The sequence below is a fragment of the Oryzias latipes genome, chromosome 11 (assembly GCF_053564925.1).
Source record: "Oryzias latipes strain Hd-rR chromosome 11, Olatipes_Hd-rR_3.1".
Lineage (NCBI taxonomy): Eukaryota > Metazoa > Chordata > Actinopteri > Beloniformes > Adrianichthyidae > Oryzias > Oryzias latipes.
Genome location: NC_136247.1, coordinates 2,032,631 through 2,058,863, shown reverse-complemented (window position 1 = coordinate 2,058,863; position 26,233 = coordinate 2,032,631). Strand labels below are relative to the sequence as shown.

Sequence of the window (26,233 nt, the reverse complement as noted above, 5' to 3'; positions counted from 1 at the left end):
GAAACAGGTCTGTTTTGTCTGAATGACTTGACATCAACCAAGTTTGTTGGTGATGTTGCTTGACAGTAAATATAATGCACTGTTACATTGTTGAGGACAGCTGAGCATAAGCATGACTGCTGGCTGAATGTCAGAAGCTGCATTCAAACACGTGCCAGTACGAGACTGCAACTATAGCGCAGTGCGTCGGACTCCTCGTCCATCCTGACATCTTCCAGGACCAGCTTTGGAAAGTGTGAAACTAACAAGTGCTTGCTTGCTCAGAAGGCAAAGATTGAATTGAGAAAAAGGCCCTTTCTTTTTGAACTGAATTGTCAAGCAGGGCGTCTACTGAGGTGTTTTGCTTGTGGAGTAACCAAAATACTCAGTAGTTGCAATGTAGTGGAACTATGTCTGTTGGCAGCGCCAAGACGTTCTTCAGCCTACAGCCCTAGGGAAAGCTTGAGCGTCCATCCAAATTAACAGGCTGTGTGTTGCAGCAGCACAGAAGAGGACCATGCTTTGTGTACTTTTGAAGTTCCAAAGCACTTGTCCCAGCCACTCTTTGTGTCCACTCTTGCATTTTCATGAGTCTGGGGAAATATTTGGATTTGAATATGAAGTTAAGAAAGTTAGATGAGCTGAGGGATGAAAGTACTGAGTAAATTAGCTAACCAGATAGAAGTAAACATGAGACTAACATTGAAGGAAAGCCAGGAGTAATCAACGCCTCTGGGTGGGCTTGAACCACCAACCTTTCGGTTAACAGCCGAACGCGCTAGCCTATTGCGCCACAGAGACATGTGTGGAAGATACCATTCTGATTATAGTGCTTGTTGGTAAATGATGACATGTCATTTCTTATTTGAAATGGACTAAAAAGTCTGTTTGTGAGAGATTGCATTTGAATTGGTTTTTCATGCCACTTCATCCATTGAGGAAACAAAGTGTGCATCCCAGCTCGTCTGTGACCCATCTTCGACATGTTTGTTCAAGTGTGTCAGTTCCTCGTTAGTATAGTGGACAGTATCTCCGCCTGTCACGCGGAAGACCAGGGTTCGATTCCCTGACGGCGAGAGCCCTTTTCTAGTTCAGCCTTCAACTGGCTCCTAGAAAACACATTATCTTGCACCAACCCCTATTTGCTGGTGAAACCTCTATCAACTCCTACACACTCACAGTGGTGTTACAAAAATGGCCGCCTTCTTTGCAAGAATCAACAGGTAATTCATGAACCCCACATTTCTTTGTGACTCAAATATTTATTCTAAATGCACTGTCTGTATCACAACATTTGTCCTCATCTAAAGCTTTAGTGCTTCTGTCCTATATGGCACTTGTCACATTTCTGCTTCTTTTCAAAGACAGCTTTCAAAGAAGGGCATGACATTGTTTTCTCACAATTAAGGTTAGGTTTTGGTAAGTTCAACAAGATGCCCACTGTGCATTACAGCTAAGTCGTCAGACCGATTGTTCTAATGCCATGACTTGACACCTCTTTCAATAGCATCCAATGACAGCCAGGTAGCCCTTAATCCTCCCGGAATAAGGACAAATACAATTTGTAACTTGTCTGACAAAGACCTAAGAAGTTGTTTCCTTGGTGATGAGATCAATTCTCACCGCCAGGAAATCCCATCTTGTCCTTTTCCATTCACTTTAAAACTGAAAATTCCATATAATTGAAGTTCTCATAAACAAATACAAAACAAACCACACAGAACCTCAGAAAGAGTTTTCTGATAAAGGCAATCAGAAAGGATTGATCAGTCTTTCCGTCATTTCCAGCACATCCGACAACAGTCTCCAAAGAGAAACAGGTCCGTTTTGTCTGAATGACTTGACATCAACCAAGTTTGTTGGTGATGTTGCTTGACAGTAAATATAATGCACTGTTACATTGTTGAGGACAGCTGAGCATAAGCATGACTGCTGGCTGAATGTCAGAAGTTGCATTCAAACACGTGCCAGTACGAGACTGCAACTATAGCGCAGTGCGTCGGACTCCTCGTCCATCCTGACATCTTCCAGGACCAGCTTTGGAAAGTGTGAAACTAACAAGTGCTTGCTTGCTCAGAAGGCAAAGATTGAATTGAGAAAAAGGCCCTTTCTTTTTGAACTGAATTGTCAAGCAGGGCGTCTACTGAGGTGTTTTGCTTGTGGAGTAACCAAGATACACAGTAGTTGCAATGTAGTGGAACTATGTCTGTTGGCAGCGCCAGGACATTCTTCAGCCTACAGCCCTAGGGAAAGCTTGAGCGTCCATCCAAATTAACAGGCTGTGTGTTGCAGCAGCACAGAAGAGGACCATGCTTTGTGTACTTTTGAAGTTCCAAAGCACTTGTCCCAGCCACTCTTTGTGTCCACTCTTGCATTTTCATGAGTCTGGGGAAATATTTGGATTTGAATATTAAGTTAAGAAAGTTACATGAGCTGAGGGATGAAAGTACTGAGTAAATTAGCTAACCAGATAGAAGTAAACATGAGACTAGCATTGAAGGAAGGACAGGAGTAATCAACGCCTCTGGGTGGGCTTGAACCACCAACCTTTCGGTTAACAGCCGAACGCGCTAGCCTATTGCGCCACAGAGACAACATGTGTGGAAAATACCATTCTGATTATAGTGCTTGTTGGTAAATGATGACATGTCATTTCTTATTTGAAATGGACTAAAAAGTCTGTTTGTGAGAGATTGCATTTGAATTGGTTTTTCATGCCACTTCATCCATTGAAGAAACAAAGTGTGCATCCCAGCTCGTCTGTGACCCATCCTCGACATGTTTGTTCAAGTGTGTCAGTTCCTCGTTAGTATAGTGGACAGTATCTCCGCCTGTCACGCGGAAGACCAGGGTTCGATTCCCTGACGGGGAGAGCCCTTTTCTAGTTCAGCCTTCAACTGGCTCCTAGAAAACACATTATCTTGCACCAACCCCTATTTGCTGGTGAAACCTCTATCAACTCCTACACACTCACTGTGGTGTCACAAAAATGGCCGCCTTCTTTGCAAGAATCAACAGGTAATTCATGAACCCCACAATTCTTTCTGATTCAAATATTTATTCTAAATGCACTGTCTGTATCACATCAATTGTCCACATCTAAAGCTTTAGTGCTTCTGTCCTATATGGCACTTGTCACATTTCTGCTTCTTTTCAAAGACAGCTTTCAAAGAAGGACATGACATTGTTTTCTCACAATTAAGGTTAGGTTTTGGTAAGTTCAACAAGATGCCCACTGTGTATTACAGCTAAGTCGTCAGACCGATTGTTCTAATGCAATGACTTGACACCTCTTTCAATAGCATCCAATGACAGCCAGGTAGCCCTTAATCCTCCCGGAATAAGGACAAATACAATTTGTAACTTGTCTGACAAAGACCTAAGAAGTTGTTTCCTTGGTGATGAGATCAATTCTCACCGCCAGGAAATCCCATCTTGTCCTTTTCCATTCACTTTAAAACTGAAAATTCCATATAATTGAAGTTCTTATAAACAAATACAAAACAAACCACACAGAACCTCAGAAAGAGTTTTCTGATAAAGGCAATCAGAAAGGATTGATCAGTCTTTCCGTCATTTCCAGCACATCCGACAACAGTCTCCAAAGAGAAACAGGTCCGTTTTGTCTGAATGACTTGACATCAACCAAGTTTGTTGGTGATGTTGCTTGACAGTAAATATAATGCACTGTTACATTGTTGAGGACAGCTGAGCATAAGCATGACTGCTGGCTGAATGTCAGAAGTTGCATTCAAACACGTGCCAGTACGAGACTGCAACTATAGCGCAGTGCGTCGGACTCCTCGTCCATCCTGACATCTTCCAGGACCAGCTTTGGAAAGTGTGAAACTAACAAGTGCTTGCTTGCTCAGAAGGCAAAGATTGAATTGAGAAAAAGGCCCTTTCTTTTTGAACTGAATTGTCAAGCAGGGCGTCTACTGAGGTGTTTTGCTTGTGGAGTAACCAAGATACTCAGTAGTTGCAATGTAGTGGAACTATGTCTGTTGGCAACGCCAAGACGTTCTTCAGCCTACAGCCCTAGGGAAAGCTTGAGCGTCCATCCAAATTAACAGGCTGTGTGTTGCAGCAGCACAGAAGAGGACCATGCTTTGTGTACTTTTGAAGTTCCAAAGCACTTGTCCCAGCCACTCTTTGTGTCCACTCTTGCATTTTCATGAGTCTGGGGAAATATTTGGATTTGAATATGAAGTTAAGAAAGTTACATGAGCTGAGGGATGAAAGTACTGAGTAAATTAGCTAACCAGATAGAAGTAAACATGAGACTAGCATTGAAGGAAGGACAGGAGTAATCAACGCCTCTGGGTGGGCTTGAACCACCAACCTTTCGGTTAACAGCCGAACGCGCTAGCCTATTGCGCCACAGAGACATGTGTGGAAGATACCATTCTGATTATAGTGCTTGTTGGTAAATGATGACATGTCATTTCTTATTTGAAATGGACTAAAAAGTCTGTTTGTGAGAGATTGCATTTGAATTGGTTTTTCATGCCACTTCATCCATTGAGGAAACAAAGTGTGCATCCCAGCTCGTCTGTGACCCATCTTCGACATGTTTGTTCAAGTGTGTCAGTTCCTCGTTAGTATAGTGGACAGTATCTCCGCCTGTCACGCGGAAGACCAGGGTTCGATTCCCTGACGGCGAGAGCCCTTTTCTAGTTCAGCCTTCAACTGGCTCCTAGAAAACACATTATCTTGCACCAACCCCTATTTGCTGGTGAAACCTCTATCAACTCCTACACACTCACAGTGGTGTTACAAAAATGGCCGCCTTCTTTGCAAGAATCAACAGGTAATTCATGAACCCCACATTTCTTTGTGACTCAAATATTTATTCTAAATGCACTGTCTGTATCACAACATTTGTCCTCATCTAAAGCTTTAGTGCTTCTGTCCTATATGGCACTTGTCACATTTCTGCTTCTTTTCAAAGACAGCTTTCAAAGAAGGGCATGACATTGTTTTCTCACAATTAAGGTTAGGTTTTGGTAAGTTCAACAAGATGCCCACTGTGCATTACAGCTAAGTCGTCAGACCGATTGTTCTAATGCCATGACTTGACACCTCTTTCAATAGCATCCAATGACAGCCAGGTAGCCCTTAATCCTCCCGGAATAAGGACAAATACAATTTGTAACTTGTCTGACAAAGACCTAAGAAGTTGTTTCCTTGGTGATGAGATCAATTCTCACCGCCAGGAAATCCCATCTTGTCCTTTTCCATTCACTTTAAAACTGAAAATTCCATATAATTGAAGTTCTCATAAACAAATACAAAACAAACCACACAGAACCTCAGAAAGAGTTTTCTGATAAAGGCAATCAGAAAGGATTGATCAGTCTTTCCGTCATTTCCAGCACATCCGACAACAGTCTCCAAAGAGAAACAGGTCCGTTTTGTCTGAATGACTTGACATCAACCAAGTTTGTTGGTGATGTTGCTTGACAGTAAATATAATGCACTGTTACATTGTTGAGGACAGCTGAGCATAAGCATGACTGCTGGCTGAATGTCAGAAGTTGCATTCAAACACGTGCCAGTACGAGACTGCAACTATAGCGCAGTGCGTCGGACTCCTCGTCCATCCTGACATCTTCCAGGACCAGCTTTGGAAAGTGTGAAACTAACAAGTGCTTGCTTGCTCAGAAGGCAAAGATTGAATTGAGAAAAAGGCCCTTTCTTTTTGAACTGAATTGTCAAGCAGGGCGTCTACTGAGGTGTTTTGCTTGTGGAGTAACCAAGATACACAGTAGTTGCAATGTAGTGGAACTATGTCTGTTGGCAGCGCCAGGACATTCTTCAGCCTACAGCCCTAGGGAAAGCTTGAGCGTCCATCCAAATTAACAGGCTGTGTGTTGCAGCAGCACAGAAGAGGACCATGCTTTGTGTACTTTTGAAGTTCCAAAGCACTTGTCCCAGCCACTCTTTGTGTCCACTCTTGCATTTTCATGAGTCTGGGGAAATATTTGGATTTGAATATGAAGTTAAGAAAGTTACATGAGCTGAGGGATGAAAGTACTGAGTAAATTAGCTAACCAGATAGAAGTAAACATGAGACTAGCATTGAAGGAAGGACAGGAGTAATCAACGCCTCTGGGTGGGCTTGAACCACCAACCTTTCGGTTAACAGCCGAACGCGCTAGCCTATTGCGCCACAGAGACAACATGTGTGGAAAATACCATTCTGATTATAGTGCTTGTTGGTAAATGATGACATGTCATTTCTTATTTGAAATGGACTAAAAAGTCTGTTTGTGAGAGATTGCATTTGAATTGGTTTTTCATGCCACTTCATCCATTGAAGAAACAAAGTGTGCATCCCAGCTCGTCTGTGACCCATCCTCGACATGTTTGTTCAAGTGTGTCAGTTCCTCGTTAGTATAGTGGACAGTATCTCCGCCTGTCACGCGGAAGACCAGGGTTCGATTCCCTGACGGGGAGAGCCCTTTTCTAGTTCAGCCTTCAACTGGCTCCTAGAAAACACATTATCTTGCACCAACCCCTATTTGCTGGTGAAACCTCTATCAACTCCTACACACTCACTGTGGTGTCACAAAAATGGCCGCCTTCTTTGCAAGAATCAACAGGTAATTCATGAACCCCACAATTCTTTCTGATTCAAATATTTATTCTAAATGCACTGTCTGTATCACATCAATTGTCCACATCTAAAGCTTTAGTGCTTCTGTCCTATATGGCACTTGTCACATTTCTGCTTCTTTTCAAAGACAGCTTTCAAAGAAGGACATGACATTGTTTTCTCACAATTAAGGTTAGGTTTTGGTAAGTTCAACAAGATGCCCACTGTGTATTACAGCTAAGTCGTCAGACCGATTGTTCTAATGCAATGACTTGACACCTCTTTCAATAGCATCCAATGACAGCCAGGTAGCCCTTAATCCTCCCGGAATAAGGACAAATACAATTTGTAACTTGTCTGACAAAGACCTAAGAAGTTGTTTCCTTGGTGATGAGATCAATTCTCACCGCCAGGAAATCCCATCTTGTCCTTTTCCATTCACTTTAAAACTGAAAATTCCATATAATTGAAGTTCTTATAAACAAATACAAAACAAACCACACAGAACCTCAGAAAGAGTTTTCTGATAAAGGCAATCAGAAAGGATTGATCAGTCTTTCCGTCATTTCCAGCACATCCGACAACAGTCTCCAAAGAGAAACAGGTCCGTTTTGTCTGAATGACTTGACATCAACCAAGTTTGTTGGTGATGTTGCTTGACAGTAAATATAATGCACTGTTACATTGTTGAGGACAGCTGAGCATAAGCATGACTGCTGGCTGAATGTCAGAAGTTGCATTCAAACACGTGCCAGTACGAGACTGCAACTATAGCGCAGTGCGTCGGACTCCTCGTCCATCCTGACATCTTCCAGGACCAGCTTTGGAAAGTGTGAAACTAACAAGTGCTTGCTTGCTCAGAAGGCAAAGATTGAATTGAGAAAAAGGCCCTTTCTTTTTGAACTGAATTGTCAAGCAGGGCGTCTACTGAGGTGTTTTGCTTGTGGAGTAACCAAGATACTCAGTAGTTGCAATGTAGTGGAACTATGTCTGTTGGCAACGCCAAGACGTTCTTCAGCCTACAGCCCTAGGGAAAGCTTGAGCGTCCATCCAAATTAACAGGCTGTGTGTTGCAGCAGCACAGAAGAGGACCATGCTTTGTGTACTTTTGAAGTTCCAAAGCACTTGTCCCAGCCACTCTTTGTGTCCACTCTTGCATTTTCATGAGTCTGGGGAAATATTTGGATTTGAATATGAAGTTAAGAAAGTTACATGAGCTGAGGGATGAAAGTACTGAGTAAATTAGCTAACCAGATAGAAGTAAACATGAGACTAGCATTGAAGGAAGGACAGGAGTAATCAACGCCTCTGGGTGGGCTTGAACCACCAACCTTTCGGTTAACAGCCGAACGCGCTAGCCTATTGCGCCACAGAGACAACATGTGTGGAAAATACCATTCTGATTATAGTGCTTGTTGGTAAATGATGACATGTCATTTCTTATTTGAAATGGACTAAAAAGTCTGTTTGTGAGAGATTGCATTTGAATTGGTTTTTCATGCCACTTCATCCATTGAGGAAACAAAGTGTGCATCCCAGCTCGTCTGTGACCCATCTTCGACATGTTTGTTCAAGTGTGTCAGTTCCTCGTTAGTATAGTGGACAGTATCTCCGCCTGTCACGCGGAAGACCAGGGTTCGATTCCCTGACGGCGAGAGCCCTTTTCTAGTTCAGCCTTCAACTGGCTCCTAGAAAACACATTATCTTGCACCAACCCCTATTTGCTGGTGAAACCTCTATCAACTCCTACACACTCACAGTGGTGTTACAAAAATGGCCGCCTTCTTTGCAAGAATCAACAGGTAATTCATGAACCCCACATTTCTTTGTGACTCAAATATTTATTCTAAATGCACTGTCTGTATCACAACATTTGTCCACATCTAAAGCTTTAGTGCTTCTGTCCTATATGGCACTTGTCACATTTCTGCTTCTTTTCAAAGACAGCTTTCAAAGAAGGGCATGACATTGTTTTCTCACAATTAAGGTTAGGTTTTGGTAAGTTCAACAAGATGCCCACTGTGCATTACAGCTAAGTCGTCAGACCGATTGTTCTAAAGCCATGACTTGACACCTCTTTCAATAGCATCCAATGACAGCCAGGTAGCCCTTAATCCTCCCGGAATAAGGACAAATACAATTTGTAACTTGTCTGACAAAGACCTAAGAAGTTGTTTCCTTGGTGATGAGATCAATTCTCACCGCCAGGAAATCCCATCTTGTCCTTTTCCATTCACTTTAAAACTGAAAATTCCATATAATTGAAGTTCTTATAAACAAATACAAAACAAACCACACAGAACCTCAGAAAGAGTTTTCTGATAAAGGCAATCAGAAAGGACTGATCAGTCTTTCCGTCATTTCCAGCACATCCGACAACAGTCTCCAAAGAGAAACAGGTCTGTTTTGTCTGAATGACTTGACATCAACCAAGTTTGTTGGTGATGTTGCTTGACAGTAAATATAATGCACTGTTACATTGTTGAGGACAGCTGAGCATAAGCATGACTGCTGGCTGAATGTCAGAAGTTGCATTCAAACACGTGCCAGTACGAGACTGCAACTATAGCGCAGTGCGTCGGACTCCTCGTCCATCCTGACATCTTCCAGGACCAGCTTTGGAAAGTGTGAAACTAACAAGTGCTTGCTTGCTCAGAAGGCAAAGATTGAATTGAGAAAAAGGCCCTTTCTTTTTGAACTGAATTGTCAAGCAGGGCGTCTACTGAGGTGTTTTACTTGTGGAATAACCAAGATACTCAGTAGTTGCAATGTAGTGGAACTATGTCTGTTGGCAGCGCCAGGACATTCTTCAGCCTACAGCCCTAGGGAAAGCTTGAGCTTCCATCCAAATTAACAGGCTGTGTATTGCAGGAGCACAGAAGAGGCCCGTGCTTTGTGTACTTTTTAAGTTCCAAAGCACTTGTCCCACCCACTCTTTGTGTCCACTCTTGCATTTTCATGAGTCTGGGGAAATATTTGGATTTGAATATGAAGTTAAGAAAGTTACATGAGCTGAGGGATGTAAGTACTGAGTAAATTAGCTAACCAGATAGAAGTAAACATGAGACTAGCATTGAAGGAAGGACAGGAGTAATCAACGCCTCTGGGTGGGCTTGAACCACCAACCTTTCGGTTAACAGCCGAACGCGCTAGCCTATTGTGCCACAGAGACAACATGTGTGGAAAATACCATTCTGATTATAGTGCTTGTTGGTTAATGATGACATGTCATTTCTTATTTGAAATGGACTAAAAAGTCTGTTTGTGAGAGATTGCATTTGAATTGGTTTTTCATGCCACTTCATCCATTGAGGAAACAAAGTGTGCATCCCAGCTCGTCTGTGACCCATCTTCGACATGTTTGTTAAAGTGTGTCAGTTCCTCGTTAGTATAGTGGACAGTATCTCCGCCTGTCACGCGGAAGACCAGGGTTCGATTCCCTGACGGCGAGAGCCCTTTTCTAGTTCAGCCTTCAACTGGCTCCTAGAAAACACATTATCTTGCACCAACCCCTATTTGCTGGTGAAACCTCTATCAACTCCTACACACTCACTGTGGTGTCACAAAAATGGCCGCCATCTTTGCAAAAATCAACAGGTAATTCATGAACCCCACAATTCTTTGTGACTCAAATATTTATTCTAAATGCACTGTCTGTTTCACAACATTTGTCCACATCTAAAGCTTTAGTGCTTCTGTCCTATATGGCACTTGTCACATTTCTGCTTCTTTTCAAAGACAGCTTTCAAAGAAGGACATGACATTGTTTTCTCACAATTAAGGTTAGGTTTTGGTAAGTTCAACAAGATGCCCACTGTGCATTACAGCTAAGTCGTCAGACCGATTGTTCTAATGCAATGACTTGACACCTCTTTCAATAGCATCCAATGACAGCCAGGTAGCCCTTAATCCTCCCGGAATAAGGACAAATACAATTTGTAACTTGTCTGAGAAAGACCTAAGAAGTTGTTTCCTTGGTGATGAGATCAATTCTCACCGCCAGGAAATCCCAACTTGTCCTTTTCCATTCACTTTAAAACTGAAAATTCCATATAATTGAAGTTCTTATAAACAAATACAAAACAAACCACACAGAACCTCAGAAAGAGTTTTCTGATAAAGGCAATCAGAAAGGATTGATCAGTCTTTCCGTCATTTCCAGCACATCCGACAACAGTCTCCAAAGAGAAACAGGTCCGTTTTGTCTGAATGACTTGACATCAACCAAGTTTGTTGGTGATGTTGCTTGACAGTAAATATAATGCACTGTTACATTGTTGAGGACAGCTGAGCATAAGCATGACTGCTGGCTGAATGTCAGAAGTTGCATTCAAACACGTGCCAGTACGAGACTGCAACTATAGCGCAGTGCGTCGGACTCCTCGTCCATCCTGACATCTTCCAGGACCAGCTTTGGAAAGTGTGAAACTAACAAGTGCTTGCTTGCTCAGAAGGCAAAGATTGAATTGAGAAAAAGGCCCTTTCTTTTTGAACTGAATTGTCAAGCAGGGCGTCTACTGAGGTGTTTTGCTTGTGGAGTAACCAAGATACTCAGTAGTTGCAATGTAGTGGAACTATGTCTGTTGGCAGCGCCAGGACGTTCTTCAGCCTACAGCCCTAGGGAAAGCTTGAGCGTCCATCCAAATTAACAGGCTGTGTGTTGCAGCAGCACAGAAGAGGACCATGCTTTGTGTACTTTTGAAGTTCCAAAGCACTTGTCCCACCCACTCTTTGTGTCCACTCTTGCATTTTCATGAGTCTGGGGAAATATTTGGATTTGAATATGAAGTTAAGAAAGTTACATGAGCTGAGGGATGAAAGTACTGAGTAAATTAGCTAACCAGATAGAAGTAAACATGAGACTAGCATTGAAGGAAGGACAGGAGTAATCACCGCCTCTGGGTGGGCTTGAACCACCAACCTTTCGGTTAACAGCCGAACGCGCTAGCCTATTGCGCCACAGAGACATGTGTGGAAAATACCATTCTGATTATAGTGCTTGTTGGTAAATGATGACATGTCATTTCTTATTTGAAATGGACTAAAAAGTCTGTTTGTGAGAGATTGCATTTGAATTGGTTTTTCATGCCACTTCATCCATTGAGGAAACAAAGTGTGCATCCCAGCTCGTCTGTGACCCATCTTCGACATGTTTGTTCAAGTGTGTCAGTTCCTCGTTAGTATAGTGGACAGTATCTCCGCCTGTCACGCGGAAGACCAGGGTTCGATTCCCTGACGGGGAGAGCCCTTTTCTAGTTCAGCCTTCAACTGGCTCCTAGAAAACACATTATCTTGCACCAACCCCTATTTGCTGGTGAAACCTCTATCAACTCCTACACACTCACTGTGGTGTCACAAAAATGGCCGCCTTCTTTGCAAGAATCAACAGGTAATTCATGAACCCCACAATTCTTTGTGACTCAAATATTTATTCTAAATGCACTGTCTGTTTCACAACATTTGTCCACATCTAAAGCTTTAGTGCTTCTGTCCTATATGGCACTTGTCACATTTCTGCTTCTTCTCAAAGACAGCTTTCAAAGAAGGACATGACATTGTTTTCTCACAATTAAGGTTAGGTTTTGGTAAGTTCAACAAGATGCCCACTGTGCATTACAGCTAAGTCGTCAGACCGATTGTTCTAATGCAATGACTTGACACCTCTTTCAATAGCATCCAATGACAGCCAGGTAGCCCTTAATCCTCCCGGAATAAGGACAAATACAATTTGTAACTTGTCTGACAAAGACCTAAGAAGTTGTTTCCTTGGTGATGAGATTAATTCTCACCGCCAGGAAATCCCATCTTGTCCTTTTCCATTCACTTTAAAACTGAAAATTCCATATAATTGAAGTTCTCATAAACAAATACAAAACAAACCACACAGAACCTCAGAAAGAGTTTTCTGATAAAGGCAATCAGAAAGGATTGATCAGTCTTTCCGTCATTTCCAGCACATCCGACAACAGTCTCCAAAGAGAAACAGGTCCGTTTTGTCTGAATGACTTGACATCAACCAAGTTTGTTGGTGATGTTGCTTGACAGTAAATATAATGCACTGTTACATTGTTGAGGACAGCTGAGCATAAGCATGACTGCTGGCTGAATGTCAGAAGTTGCATTCAAACACGTGCCAGTACGAGACTGCAACTATAGCGCAGTGCGTCGGACTCCTCGTCCATCCTGACATCTTCCAGGACCAGCTTTGGAAAGTGTGAAACTAACAAGTGCTTGCTTGCTCAGAAGGCAAAGATTGAATTGAGAAAAAGGCCCTTTCTTTTTGAACTGAATTGTCAAGCAGGGCGTCTACTGAGGTGTTTTGCTTGTGGAGTAACCAAGATACACAGTAGTTGCAATGTAGTGGAACTATGTCTGTTGGCAGCGCCAGGACATTCTTCAGCCTACAGCCCTAGGGAAAGCTTGAGCGTCCATCCAAATTAACAGGCTGTGTGTTGCAGCAGCACAGAAGAGGACCATGCTTTGTGTACTTTTGAAGTTCCAAAGCACTTGTCCCACCCACTCTTTGTGTCCACTCTTGCATTTTCATGAGTCTGGGGAAATATTTGGATTTGAATATGAAGTTAAGAAAGTTACATAAGCTGATGGATGAAAGTACTGAGTAAATTAGCTAACCAGATAAAAGTAAACATGAGACTAGCATTGAAGGAAGGACAGGAGTAATCAACACCTCTGGGTGGGCTTGAACAACCAACCTATCGGTTAACAGCCGAACACGCGCGCCTACTGCGCCACAGAGACAACATGTGTGGAAAATACCATTCCGATTATAGTGCTTGTTGGTAAATGATGACATGTCATTTCTTATTTGAAATGGACTAAAAAGTCTGTTTGTGAGAGATTGCATTTGAATTGGTTTTTCATGCCACTTCATCCATTGAGGAAACAAAGTGTGCATCCCAGCTCGTCTGTGACCCATCTTCGACATGTTTGTTCAAGTGTGTCAGTTCCTCGTTAGTATAGTGGACAGTATCTCCGCCTGTCACGCGGAAGACCAGGGTTCGATTCCCTGACGGGGAGAGCCCTTTTCTAGTTCAGCCTTCAACTGGCTCCTAGAAAACACATTATCTTGCACCAACCCCTATTTGCTGGTGAAACCTCTATCAACTCCTACACACTCACTGTGGTGTCACAAAAATGGCCGCCTTCTTTGCAAGAATCAACAGGTAATTCATGAACCCCACAATTCTTTGTGACTCAAATATTTATTCTAAATGCACTGTCTGTTTCACAACATTTGTCCACATCTAAAGCTTTAGTGCTTCTGTCCTATATGGCACTTGTCACATTTCTGCTTCTTCTCAAAGACAGCTTTCAAAGAAGGACATGACATTGTTTTCTCACAATTAAGGTTAGGTTTTGGTAAGTTCAACAAGATGCCCACTGTGCATTACAGCTAAGTCGTCAGACCGATTGTTCTAATGCAATGACTTGACACCTCTTTCAATAGCATCCAATGACAGCCAGGTAGCCCTTAATCCTCCCGGAATAAGGACAAATACAATTTGTAACTTGTCTGACAAAGACCTAAGAAGTTGTTTCCTTGGTGATGAGATCAATTCTCACCGCCAGGAAATCCCATCTTGTCCTTTTCCATTCACTTTAAAACTGAAAATTCCATATAATTGAAGTTCTCATAAACAAATACAAAACAAACCACACAGAACCTCAGAAAGAGTTTTCTGATAAAGGCTATCAGAAAGGATTGATCAGTCTTTCCGTCATTTCCAGCACATCCGACAACAGTCTCCAAAGAGAAACAGGTCCGTTTTGTCTGAATGACTTGACATCAACCAAGTTTGTTGGTGATGTTGCTTGACAGTAAATATAATGCACTGTTACATTGTTGAGGACAGCTGAGCATAAGCATGACTGCTGGCTGAATGTCAGAAGTTGCATTCAAACAGGTGCCAGTACGAGACTGCAACTATAGCGCAGTGTGTCGGACTCCTCGTCCATCCTGACATCTTCCAGGACCAGCTTTGGAAAGTGTGAAACTAACAAGTGCTTGCTTGCTCAGAAGGCAAAGATTGAATTGAGAAAAAGGCCCTTTCTTTTTGAACTGAATTGTCAAGCAGGGCGTCTACTGAGGTGTTTTACTTGTGGAGTAACCAAGATACTCAGTGGTTGCAATGTAGTGGAACTATGTCTGTTGGCAGCGCCAGGACATTCTTCAGCCTACAGCCCTAGGGAAAGCTTGAGCGTCCATCCAAATTAACAGGCTGTGTGTTGCAGCAGCACAGAAGAGGACCGTGCTTTGTGTACTTTTGAAGTTCCAAAGCACTTGTCCCACCCACTCTTTGTGTCCACTCTTGCATTTTCATGAGTCTGGGGAAATATTTGGATTTGAATATGAAGTTAAGAATATTACATGAGCTGAGGGATGAAAGTACTGAGTAAATTAGCTAACCAGATAGAAGTAAACATGAGACTAGCATTGAAGGAAGGACAGGAGTAATCAACGCCTCTGGGTGGGCTTGAACCACCAACCTTTCGGTTAACAGCCGAACGCGCTAGCCTATTGCGCCACAGAGACAACATGTGTGGAAAATACCATTCTGATTATAGTGCTTGTTGGTAAATGATGACATGTCATTTCTTATTTGAAATGGACTAAAAAGTCTGTTTGTGAGAGATTGCATTTGAATTGGTTTTTCATGCCACTTCATCCATTGAGGAAACAAAGTGTGCATCCCAGCTCGTCTGTGACCCATCTTCGACATGTTTGTTCAAGTGTGTCAGTTCCTCGTTAGTATAGTGGACAGTATCTCCGCCTGTCACGCGGAAGACCAGGGTTCGATTCCCTGACGGGGAGAGCCCTTTTCTAGTTCAGCCTTCAACTGGCTCCTAGAAAACACATTATCTTGCACCAACCCCTATTTGCTGGTGAAACCTCTATCAACTCCTACACACTCACTGTGGTGTCACAAAAATGGCCGCCTTCTTTGCAAGAATCAACAGGTAATTCATGAACCCCACAATTCTTTGTGACTCAAATATTTATTCTAAATGCACTGTCTGTTTCACAACATTTGTCCACATCTAAAGCTTTAGTGCTTCTGTCCTATATGGCACTTGTCACATTTCTGCTTCTTCTCAAAGACAGCTTTCAAAGAAGGACATGACATTGTTTTCTCACAATTAAGGTTAGGTTTTGGTAAGTTCAACAAGATGCCCACTGTGCATTACAGCTAAGTCGTCAGACCGATTGTTCTAATGCAATGACTTGACACCTCTTTCAATAGCATCCAATGACAGCCAGGTAGCCCTTAATCCTCCCGGAATAAGGACAAATACAATTTGTAACTTGTCTGAGAAAGACCTAAGAAGTTGTTTCCTTGGTGATGAGATCAATTCTCACCGCCAGGAAATCCCATCTTGTCCTTTTCCATTCACTTTAAAACTGAAAATTCCATATAATTGAAGTTCTCATAAACAAATACAAAACAAACCACACAGAACCTCAGAAAGAGTTTTCTGATAAAGGCAATCAGAAAGGATTGATCAGTCTTTCCGTCATTTCCAGCACATCCGACAACAGTCTCCAAAGAGAAACAGGTCCGTTTTGTCTGAATGACTTGACATCAACCAAGTTTGTTGGTGATGTTGCTTGACAGTAAATATAATGCACTGTTACATTGTTGAGGACAGCTGAGCATAAGCATGACTGCTGGCTGAATGTCAGAAGTTGCATTCAAACACGTGCCAGTACGAGACTGCAACTATAGCGCAGTGTGTCGGACTCCTCGTCCATCCTGACATCTTCCAGGACCAGCTTTGGAAAGTGTGAAACTAACAAGTGCTTGCTTGCTCAGAAGGCAAAGATTGAATTGAGAAAAAGGCCCTTTCTTTTTGAACTGAATTGTCAAGCAGGGCGTCTACTGAGGTGTTTTGCTTGTGGAGTAACCAAGATACACAGTAGTTGCAATGTAGTGGAACTATGTCTGTTGGCAGCGCCAGGACATTCTTCAGCCTACAGCCCTAGGGAAAGCTTGAGCGTCCATCCAAATTAACAGGCTGTGTGTTGCAGCAGCACAGAAGAGGACCATGCTTTGTGTACTTTTGAAATTCCAAAGCACTTGTCCCACCCACTCTTTGTGTCCACTCTTGCATTTTCATGAGTCTGGGGAAATATTTGGATTTGAATATGAAGTTAAGAAAGTTACATAAGCTGATGGATGAAAGTACTGAGTAAATTAGCTAACCAGATAAAAGTAAACATGAGACTAGCATTGAAGGAAGGACAGGAGTAATCAACGCCTCTGGGTGGGCTTGAACAACCAACCTATCGGTTAACAGCCGAACACGCGCGCCTACTGCGCCACAGAGACAACATGTGTGGAAAATACCATTCTGATTATAGTGCTTGTTGGTAAATGATGACATGTCATTTCTTATTTGAAATGGACTAAAAAGTCTGTTTGTGAGAGATTGCATTTGAATTGGTTTTTCATGCCACTTCATCCATTGAGGAAACAAAGTGTGCATCCCAGCTCGTCTGTGAGCCATCTTCGACATGTTTGTTCAAGTGTGTCAGTTCCTCGTTAGTATAGTGGACAGTATCTCCGCCTGTCACGCGGAAGACCAGGGTTCGATTCCCTGACGGGGAGAGCCCTTTTCTAGTTCAGCCTTCAACTGGCTCCTAGAAAACACATTATCTTGCACCAACCCCTATTTGCTGGTGAAACCTCTATCAACTCCTACACACTCACTGTGGTGTCACAAAAATGGCCGCCTTCTTTGCAAGAATCAACAGGTAATTCATGAACCCCTCAATTTTGTGTGACTCAAATATTTATTCTAAATGCACTTTCTGTTTCACAACATTTGTCCACATCTAAAGCTTTAGTGCTTCTGTCCTATATGGCACTTGTCACATTTCTGCTTCTTCTCAAAGACAGCTTTCAAAGAAGGACATGACATTGTTTTCTCACAATTAAGGTTAGGTTTTGGTAAGTTCAACAAGATGCCCACTGTGCATTACAGCTAAGTCGTCAGACCGATTGTTCTAATGCAATGACTTGACACCTCTTTCAATAGCATCCAATGACAGCCAGGTAGCCCTTAATCCTCCCGGAATAAGGACAAATACAATTTGTAACTTGTCTGACAAAGACCTAAGAAGTTGTTTCCTTGGTGATGAGATCAATTCTCACCACCAGGAAATCCCATCTTGTCCTTTTCCATTCACTTTAAAACTGAAAATTCCATATAATTGAAGTTCTTATAAACAAATACAAAACAAACCACACAGAACCTCAGAAAGAGTTTTCTGATAAAGGCAATCAGAAAGGATTGATCAGTCTTTCCGTCATTTCCAGCACATCCGACAACAGTCTCCAAAGAGAAACAGGTCCGTTTTGTCTGAATGACTTGACATCAACCAAGTTTGTTGGTGATGTTGCTTGACAGTAAATATAATGCACTGTTACATTGTTGAGGACAGCTGAGCATAAGCATGACTGCTGGCTGAATGTCAGAAGTTGCATTCAAACACGTGCCAGTACGAGACTGCAACTATAGCGCAGTGTGTCGGACTCCTCGTCCATCCTGACATCTTCCAGGACCAGCTTTGGAAAGTGTGAAACTAACAAGTGCTTGCTTGCTCAGAAGGCAAAGATTGAATTGAGAAAAAGGCCCTTTCTTTTTGAACTGAATTGTCAAGCAGGGCGTCTACTGAGGTGTTTTGCTTGTGGAGTAACCAAGATACTCAGTAGTTGCAATGTAGTGGAACTATGTCTGTTGGCAGCGCCAGGACGTTCTTCAGCCTACAGCCCTAGGGAAAGCTTGAGCGTCCATCCAAATTAACAGGCTGTGTGTTGCAGCAGCACAGAAGAGGACCGTGCTTTGTGTACTTTTGAAGTTCCAAAGCACTTGTCCCAGCCACTCTTTGTGTCCACTCTTGCATTTTCATGAGTCTGGGGAAATATTTGGATTTGAATATGAAGTTAAGAAAGTTACATGAGCTGAGGGATGAAAGTACTGAGTAAATTAGCTAACCAGATAGAAGTAAACATGAGACTAGCATTGAAGGAAGGACAGGAGTAATCAACGCCTCTGGGTGGGCTTGAACCACCAACCTTTCGGTTAACAGCCGAACGCGCTAGCCTATTGCGCCACAGAGACAACATGTGTGGAAAATACCATTCTGATTATAGTGCTTGTTGGTAAATGATGACATGTCATTTCTTATTTGAAATGGACTAAAAAGTCTGTTTGTGAGAGATTGCATTTGAATTGGTTTTTCATGCCACTTCATCCATTGAGGAAACAAAGTGTGCATCCCAGCTCGTCTGTGACCCATCTTCGACATGTTTGTTCAAGTGTGTCAGTTCCTCGTTAGTATAGTGGACAGTATCTCCGCCTGTCACGCGGAAGACCAGGGTTCGATTCCCTGACGGGGAGAGCCCTTTTCTAGTTCAGCCTTCAACTGGCTCCTAGAAAACACATTATCTTGCACCAACCCCTATTTGCTGGTGAAACCTCTATCAACTCCTACACACTCACTGTGGTGTCACAAAAATGGCCGCCTTCTTTGCAAGAATCAACAGGTAATTCATGAACCCCACAATTCTTTCTGATTCAAATATTTATTCTAAATGCACTGTCTGTATCACATCAATTGTCCACATCTAAAGCTTTAGTGCTTCTGTCCTATATGGCACTTGTCACATTTCTGCTTCTTTTCAAAGACAGCTTTCAAAGAAGGACATGACATTGTTTTCTCACAATTAAGGTTAGGTTTTGGTAAGTTCAACAAGATGCCCACTGTGTATTACAGCTAAGTCGTCAGACCGATTGTTCTAATGCAATGACTTGACACCTCTTTCAATAGCATCCAATGACAGCCAGGTAGCCCTTAATCCTCCCGGAATAAGGACAAATACAATTTGTAACTTGTCTGACAAAGACCTAAGAAGTTGTTTCCTTGGTGATGAGATCAATTCTCACCGCCAGGAAATCCCATCTTGTCCTTTTCCATTCACTTTAAAACTGAAAATTCCATATAATTGAAGTTCTTATAAACAAATACAAAACAAACCACACAGAACCTCAGAAAGAGTTTTCTGATAAAGGCAATCAGAAAGGATTGATCAGTCTTTCCGTCATTTCCAGCACATCCGACAACAGTCTCCAAAGAGAAACAGGTCCGTTTTGTCTGAATGACTTGACATCAACCAAGTTTGTTGGTGATGTTGCTTGACAGTAAATATAATGCACTGTTACATTGTTGAGGACAGCTGAGCATAAGCATGACTGCTGGCTGAATGTCAGAAGTTGCATTCAAACACGTGCCAGTACGAGACTGCAACTATAGCGCAGTGCGTCGGACTCCTCGTCCATCCTGACATCTTCCAGGACCAGCTTTGGAAAGTGTGAAACTAACAAGTGCTTGCTTGCTCAGAAGGCAAAGATTGAATTGAGAAAAAGGCCCTTTCTTTTTGAACTGAATTGTCAAGCAGGGCGTCTACTGAGGTGTTTTGCTTGTGGAGTAACCAAGATACTCAGTAGTTGCAATGTAGTGGAACTATGTCTGTTGGCAACGCCAAGACGTTCTTCAGCCTACAGCCCTAGGGAAAGCTTGAGCGTCCATCCAAATTAACAGGCTGTGTGTTGCAGCAGCACAGAAGAGGACCATGCTTTGTGTACTTTTGAAGTTCCAAAGCACTTGTCCCAGCCACTCTTTGTGTCCACTCTTGCATTTTCATGAGTCTGGGGAAATATTTGGATTTGAATATGAAGTTAAGAAAGTTACATGAGCTGAGGGATGAAAGTACTGAGTAAATTAGCTAACCAGATAGAAGTAAACATGAGACTAGCATTGAAGGAAGGACAGGAGTAATCAACGCCTCTGGGTGGGCTTGAACCACCAACCTTTCGGTTAACAGCCGAACGCGCTAGCCTATTGCGCCACAGAGACAACATGTGTGGAAAATACCATTCTGATTATAGTGCTTGTTGGTAAATGATGACATGTCATTTCTTATTTGAAATGGACTAAAAAGTCTGTTTGTGAGAGATTGCATTTGAATTGGTTTTTCATGCCACTTCATCCATTGAGGAAACAAAGTGTGCATCCCAGCTCGTCTGTGACCCATCTTCGACATGTTTGTTCAAGTGTGTCAGTTCCTCGTTAGTATAGTGGACAGTATCTCCGCCTGTCACGCGGAAGACCAGGGTTCGATTCCCTGACGGCGAGAGCCCTTTTCTAGTTCAGCCTTCAACTGGCTCCTAGAAAACACATTATCTTGCACCAACCCCTATTTGCTGGTGAAACCTCTATCAACTCCTACACACTCACAGTGGTGTTACAAAAATGGCCGCCTTCTTTGCAAGAATCAACAGGTAATTCATGAACCCCACATTTCTTTGTGACTCAAATATTTATTCTAAATGCACTGTCTGTATCACAACATTTGTCCACATCTAAAGCTTTAGTGCTTCTGTCCTATATGGCACTTGTCACATTTCTGCTTCTTTTCAAAGACAGCTTTCAAAGAAGGGCATGACATTGTTTTCTCACAATTAAGGTTAGGTTTTGGTAAGTTCAACAAGATGCCCACTGTGCATTACAGCTAAGTCGTCAGACCGATTGTTCTAAAGCCATGACTTGACACCTCTTTCAATAGCATCCAATGACAGCCAGGTAGCCCTTAATCCTCCCGGAATAAGGACAAATACAATTTGTAACTTGTCTGACAAAGACCTAAGAAGTTGTTTCCTTGGTGATGAGATCAATTCTCACCGCCAGGAAATCCCATCTTGTCCTTTTCCATTCACTTTAAAACTGAAAATTCCATATAATTGAAGTTCTTATAAACAAATACAAAACAAACCACACAGAACCTCAGAAAGAGTTTTCTGATAAAGGCAATCAGAAAGGACTGATCAGTCTTTCCGTCATTTCCAGCACATCCGACAACAGTCTCCAAAGAGAAACAGGTCCGTTTTGTCTGAATGACTTGACATCAACCAAGTTTGTTGGTGATGTTGCTTGACAGTAAATATAATGCACTGTTACATTGTTGAGGACAGCTGAGCATAAGCATGACTGCTGGCTGAATGTCAGAAGCTGCATTCAAACACGTGCCAGTACGAGACTGCAACTATAGCGCAGTGCGTCGGACTCCTCGTCCATCCTGACATCTTCCAGGACCAGCTTTGGAAAGTGTGAAACTAACAAGTGCTTGCTTGCTCAGAAGGCAAAGATTGAATTGAGAAAAAGGCCCTTTCTTTTTGAACTGAATTGTCAAGCAGGGCGTCTACTGAGGTGTTTTGCTTGTGGAGTAACCAAAATACTCAGTAGTTGCAATGTAGTGGAACTATGTCTGTTGGCAGCGCCAAGACGTTCTTCAGCCTACAGCCCTAGGGAAAGCTTGAGCGTCCATCCAAATTAACAGGCTGTGTGTTGCAGCAGCACAGAAGAGGACCATGCTTTGTGTACTTTTGAAGTTCCAAAGCACTTGTCCCAGCCACTCTTTGTGTCCACTCTTGCATTTTCATGAGTCTGGGGAAATATTTGGATTTGAATATGAAGTTAAGAAAGTTAGATGAGCTGAGGGATGAAAGTACTGAGTAAATTAGCTAACCAGATAGAAGTAAACATGAGACTAACATTGAAGGAAAGCCAGGAGTAATCAACGCCTCTGGGTGGGCTTGAACCACCAACCTTTCGGTTAACAGCCGAACGCGCTAGCCTATTGCGCCACAGAGACATGTGTGGAAGATACCATTCTGATTATAGTGCTTGTTGGTAAATGATGACATGTCATTTCTTATTTGAAATGGACTAAAAAGTCTGTTTGTGAGAGATTGCATTTGAATTGGTTTTTCATGCCACTTCATCCATTGAGGAAACAAAGTGTGCATCCCAGCTCGTCTGTGACCCATCTTCGACATGTTTGTTCAAGTGTGTCAGTTCCTCGTTAGTATAGTGGACAGTATCTCCGCCTGTCACGCGGAAGACCAGGGTTCGATTCCCTGACGGCGAGAGCCCTTTTCTAGTTCAGCCTTCAACTGGCTCCTAGAAAACACATTATCTTGCACCAACCCCTATTTGCTGGTGAAACCTCTATCAACTCCTACACACTCACAGTGGTGTTACAAAAATGGCCGCCTTCTTTGCAAGAATCAACAGGTAATTCATGAACCCCACATTTCTTTGTGACTCAAATATTTATTCTAAATGCACTGTCTGTATCACAACATTTGTCCTCATCTAAAGCTTTAGTGCTTCTGTCCTATATGGCACTTGTCACATTTCTGCTTCTTTTCAAAGACAGCTTTCAAAGAAGGGCATGACATTGTTTTCTCACAATTAAGGTTAGGTTTTGGTAAGTTCAACAAGATGCCCACTGTGCATTACAGCTAAGTCGTCAGACCGATTGTTCTAATGCCATGACTTGACACCTCTTTCAATAGCATCCAATGACAGCCAGGTAGCCCTTAATCCTCCCGGAATAAGGACAAATACAATTTGTAACTTGTCTGACAAAGACCTAAGAAGTTGTTTCCTTGGTGATGAGATCAATTCTCACCGCCAGGAAATCCCATCTTGTCCTTTTCCATTCACTTTAAAACTGAAAATTCCATATAATTGAAGTTCTCATAAACAAATACAAAACAAACCACACAGAACCTCAGAAAGAGTTTTCTGATAAAGGCAATCAGAAAGGATTGATCAGTCTTTCCGTCATTTCCAGCACATCCGACAACAGTCTCCAAAGAGAAACAGGTCCGTTTTGTCTGAATGACTTGACATCAACCAAGTTTGTTGGTGATGTTGCTTGACAGTAAATATAATGCACTGTTACATTGTTGAGGACAGCTGAGCATAAGCATGACTGCTGGCTGAATGTCAGAAGTTGCATTCAAACACGTGCCAGTACGAGACTGCAACTATAGCGCAGTGCGTCGGACTCCTCGTCCATCCTGACATCTTCCAGGACCAGCTTTGGAAAGTGTGAAACTAACAAGTGCTTGCTTGCTCAGAAGGCAAAGATTGAATTGAGAAAAAGGCCCTTTCTTTTTGAACTGAATTGTCAAGCAGGGCGTCTACTGAGGTGTTTTGCTTGTGGAGTAACCAAGATACACAGTAGTTGCAATGTAGTGGAACTATGTCTGTTGGCAGCGCCAGGACATTCTTCAGCCTACAGCCCTAGGGAAAGCTTGAGCGTCCATCCAAATTAACAGGCTGTGTGTTGCAGCAGCACAGAAGAGGACCATGCTTTGTGTACTTTTGAAGTTCCAAAGCACTTGTCCCAGCCACTCTTTGTGTCCACTCTTGCATTTTCATGAGTCTGGGGAAATATTTGGATTTGAATATGAAGTTAAGAAAGTTACATGAGCTGAGGGATGAAAGTACTGAGTAAATTAGCTAACCAGATAGAAGTAAACATGAGACTAGCATTGAAGGAAGGACAGGAGTAATCAACGCCTCTGGGTGGGCTTGAACCACCAACCTTTCGGTTAACAGCCGAACGCGCTAGCCTATTGCGCCACAGAGACAACATGTGTGGAAAATACCATTCTGATTATAGTGCTTGTTGGTAAATGATGACATGTCATTTCTTATTTGAAATGGACTAAAAAGTCTGTTTGTGAGAGATTGCATTTGAATTGGTTTTTCATGCCACTTCATCCATTGAGGAAACAAAGTGTGCATCCCAGCTCGTCTGTGACCCATCTTCGACATGTTTGTTCAAGTGTGTCAGTTCCTCGTTAGTATAGTGGACAGTATCTCCGCCTGTCACGCGGAAGACCAGGGTTCGATTCCCTGACGGCGAGAGCCCTTTTCTAGTTCAGCCTTCAACTGGCTCCTAGAAAACACATTATCTTGCACCAACCCCTATTTGCTGGTGAAACCTCTATCAACTCCTACACACTCACAGTGGTGTTACAAAAATGGCCGCCTTCTTTGCAAGAATCAACAGGTAATTCATGAACCCCACATTTCTTTGTGACTCAAATATTTATTCTAAATGCACTGTCTGTATCACAACATTTGTCCACATCTAAAGCTTTAGTGCTTCTGTCCTATATGGCACTTGTCACATTTCTGCTTCTTTTCAAAGACAGCTTTCAAAGAAGGGCATGACATTGTTTTCTCACAATTAAGGTTAGGTTTTGGTAAGTTCAACAAGATGCCCACTGTGCATTACAGCTAAGTCGTCAGACCGATTGTTCTAAAGCCATGACTTGACACCTCTTTCAATAGCATCCAATGACAGCCAGGTAGCCCTTAATCCTCCCGGAATAAGGACAAATACAATTTGTAACTTGTCTGACAAAGACCTAAGAAGTTGTTTCCTTGGTGATGAGATCAATTCTCACCGCCAGGAAATCCCATCTTGTCCTTTTCCATTCACTTTAAAACTGAAAATTCCATATAATTGAAGTTCTTATAAACAAATACAAAACAAACCACACAGAACCTCAGAAAGAGTTTTCTGATAAAGGCAATCAGAAAGGACTGATCAGTCTTTCCGTCATTTCCAGCACATCCGACAACAGTCTCCAAAGAGAAACAGGTCTGTTTTGTCTGAATGACTTGACATCAACCAAGTTTGTTGGTGATGTTGCTTGACAGTAAATATAATGCACTGTTACATTGTTGAGGACAGCTGAGCATAAGCATGACTGCTGGCTGAATGTCAGAAGTTGCATTCAAACACGTGCCAGTACGAGACTGCAACTATAGCGCAGTGCGTCGGACTCCTCGTCCATCCTGACATCTTCCAGGACCAGCTTTGGAAAGTGTGAAACTAACAAGTGCTTGCTTGCTCAGAAGGCAAAGATTGAATTGAGAAAAAGGCCCTTTCTTTTTGAACTGAATTGTCAAGCAGGGCGTCTACTGAGGTGTTTTACTTGTGGAATAACCAAGATACTCAGTAGTTGCAATGTAGTGGAACTATGTCTGTTGGCAGCGCCAGGACATTCTTCAGCCTACAGCCCTAGGGAAAGCTTGAGCTTCCATCCAAATTAACAGGCTGTGTATTGCAGGAGCACAGAAGAGGCCCGTGCTTTGTGTACTTTTTAAGTTCCAAAGCACTTGTCCCACCCACTCTTTGTGTCCACTCTTGCATTTTCATGAGTCTGGGGAAATATTTGGATTTGAATATGAAGTTAAGAAAGTTACATGAGCTGAGGGATGTAAGTACTGAGTAAATTAGCTAACCAGATAGAAGTAAACATGAGACTAGCATTGAAGGAAGGACAGGAGTAATCAACGCCTCTGGGTGGGCTTGAACCACCAACCTTTCGGTTAACAGCCGAACGCGCTAGCCTATTGTGCCACAGAGACAACATGTGTGGAAAATACCATTCTGATTATAGTGCTTGTTGGTTAATGATGACATGTCATTTCTTATTTGAAATGGACTAAAAAGTCTGTTTGTGAGAGATTGCATTTGAATTGGTTTTTCATGCCACTTCATCCATTGAGGAAACAAAGTGTGCATCCCAGCTCGTCTGTGACCCATCTTCGACATGTTTGTTAAAGTGTGTCAGTTCCTCGTTAGTATAGTGGACAGTATCTCCGCCTGTCACGCGGGGGCCAGCCGTATATACCTGTAACACGGAACAGCCAATCAAATTGCAGCTTCTGCAGCACAGGCAGCCAATCAAATTGTGGCTTGT

The 26,233-nt window shown here is 42.5% G+C and overlaps 20 non-coding genes across 20 annotated transcripts; 7 read left to right on the top strand and 13 right to left on the bottom strand.

Moving 5' to 3' along the window:
* Positions 1-706: 706 nt before the first annotated feature.
* On the bottom strand, positions 707-780 carry trnan-guu (transfer RNA asparagine (anticodon GUU)). The gene has a single exon. It is a non-coding gene; the product is annotated as a tRNA-Asn (tRNA).
* Positions 781-2,498: 1,718 nt separating this feature from the next.
* On the bottom strand, positions 2,499-2,572 carry trnan-guu (transfer RNA asparagine (anticodon GUU)). The gene has a single exon. It is a non-coding gene; the product is annotated as a tRNA-Asn (tRNA).
* A 207-nt stretch (positions 2,573-2,779) lies between these two features.
* On the top strand, positions 2,780-2,851 carry trnad-guc (transfer RNA aspartic acid (anticodon GUC)). The gene has a single exon. It is a non-coding gene; the product is annotated as a tRNA-Asp (tRNA).
* A 1,442-nt stretch (positions 2,852-4,293) lies between these two features.
* Positions 4,294-4,367, bottom strand: trnan-guu (transfer RNA asparagine (anticodon GUU)). Its single transcript has one exon. It is a non-coding gene; the product is annotated as a tRNA-Asn (tRNA).
* A 1,718-nt stretch (positions 4,368-6,085) lies between these two features.
* trnan-guu (transfer RNA asparagine (anticodon GUU)) lies at positions 6,086-6,159 on the bottom strand. Its single transcript has one exon. It is a non-coding gene; the product is annotated as a tRNA-Asn (tRNA).
* A 207-nt stretch (positions 6,160-6,366) lies between these two features.
* Positions 6,367-6,438, top strand: trnad-guc (transfer RNA aspartic acid (anticodon GUC)). Its single transcript has one exon. It is a non-coding gene; the product is annotated as a tRNA-Asp (tRNA).
* A 1,442-nt stretch (positions 6,439-7,880) lies between these two features.
* trnan-guu (transfer RNA asparagine (anticodon GUU)) lies at positions 7,881-7,954 on the bottom strand. Its single transcript has one exon. It is a non-coding gene; the product is annotated as a tRNA-Asn (tRNA).
* A 1,721-nt stretch (positions 7,955-9,675) lies between these two features.
* On the bottom strand, positions 9,676-9,749 carry trnan-guu (transfer RNA asparagine (anticodon GUU)). Its single transcript has one exon. It is a non-coding gene; the product is annotated as a tRNA-Asn (tRNA).
* Positions 9,750-11,470: 1,721 nt separating this feature from the next.
* Positions 11,471-11,544, bottom strand: trnan-guu (transfer RNA asparagine (anticodon GUU)). Its single transcript has one exon. It is a non-coding gene; the product is annotated as a tRNA-Asn (tRNA).
* Positions 11,545-11,748: 204 nt separating this feature from the next.
* trnad-guc (transfer RNA aspartic acid (anticodon GUC)) lies at positions 11,749-11,820 on the top strand. Its single transcript has one exon. It is a non-coding gene; the product is annotated as a tRNA-Asp (tRNA).
* A 1,723-nt stretch (positions 11,821-13,543) lies between these two features.
* Positions 13,544-13,615, top strand: trnad-guc (transfer RNA aspartic acid (anticodon GUC)). Its single transcript has one exon. It is a non-coding gene; the product is annotated as a tRNA-Asp (tRNA).
* A 1,442-nt stretch (positions 13,616-15,057) lies between these two features.
* Positions 15,058-15,131, bottom strand: trnan-guu (transfer RNA asparagine (anticodon GUU)). Its single transcript has one exon. It is a non-coding gene; the product is annotated as a tRNA-Asn (tRNA).
* A 207-nt stretch (positions 15,132-15,338) lies between these two features.
* trnad-guc (transfer RNA aspartic acid (anticodon GUC)) lies at positions 15,339-15,410 on the top strand. The gene has a single exon. It is a non-coding gene; the product is annotated as a tRNA-Asp (tRNA).
* A 1,723-nt stretch (positions 15,411-17,133) lies between these two features.
* trnad-guc (transfer RNA aspartic acid (anticodon GUC)) lies at positions 17,134-17,205 on the top strand. Its single transcript has one exon. It is a non-coding gene; the product is annotated as a tRNA-Asp (tRNA).
* A 1,442-nt stretch (positions 17,206-18,647) lies between these two features.
* Positions 18,648-18,721, bottom strand: trnan-guu (transfer RNA asparagine (anticodon GUU)). The gene has a single exon. It is a non-coding gene; the product is annotated as a tRNA-Asn (tRNA).
* Positions 18,722-18,928: 207 nt separating this feature from the next.
* On the top strand, positions 18,929-19,000 carry trnad-guc (transfer RNA aspartic acid (anticodon GUC)). Its single transcript has one exon. It is a non-coding gene; the product is annotated as a tRNA-Asp (tRNA).
* Positions 19,001-20,442: 1,442 nt separating this feature from the next.
* trnan-guu (transfer RNA asparagine (anticodon GUU)) lies at positions 20,443-20,516 on the bottom strand. Its single transcript has one exon. It is a non-coding gene; the product is annotated as a tRNA-Asn (tRNA).
* Positions 20,517-22,237: 1,721 nt separating this feature from the next.
* Positions 22,238-22,311, bottom strand: trnan-guu (transfer RNA asparagine (anticodon GUU)). The gene has a single exon. It is a non-coding gene; the product is annotated as a tRNA-Asn (tRNA).
* A 1,718-nt stretch (positions 22,312-24,029) lies between these two features.
* Positions 24,030-24,103, bottom strand: trnan-guu (transfer RNA asparagine (anticodon GUU)). Its single transcript has one exon. It is a non-coding gene; the product is annotated as a tRNA-Asn (tRNA).
* A 1,721-nt stretch (positions 24,104-25,824) lies between these two features.
* Positions 25,825-25,898, bottom strand: trnan-guu (transfer RNA asparagine (anticodon GUU)). Its single transcript has one exon. It is a non-coding gene; the product is annotated as a tRNA-Asn (tRNA).
* Positions 25,899-26,233: the final 335 nt, after the last annotated feature.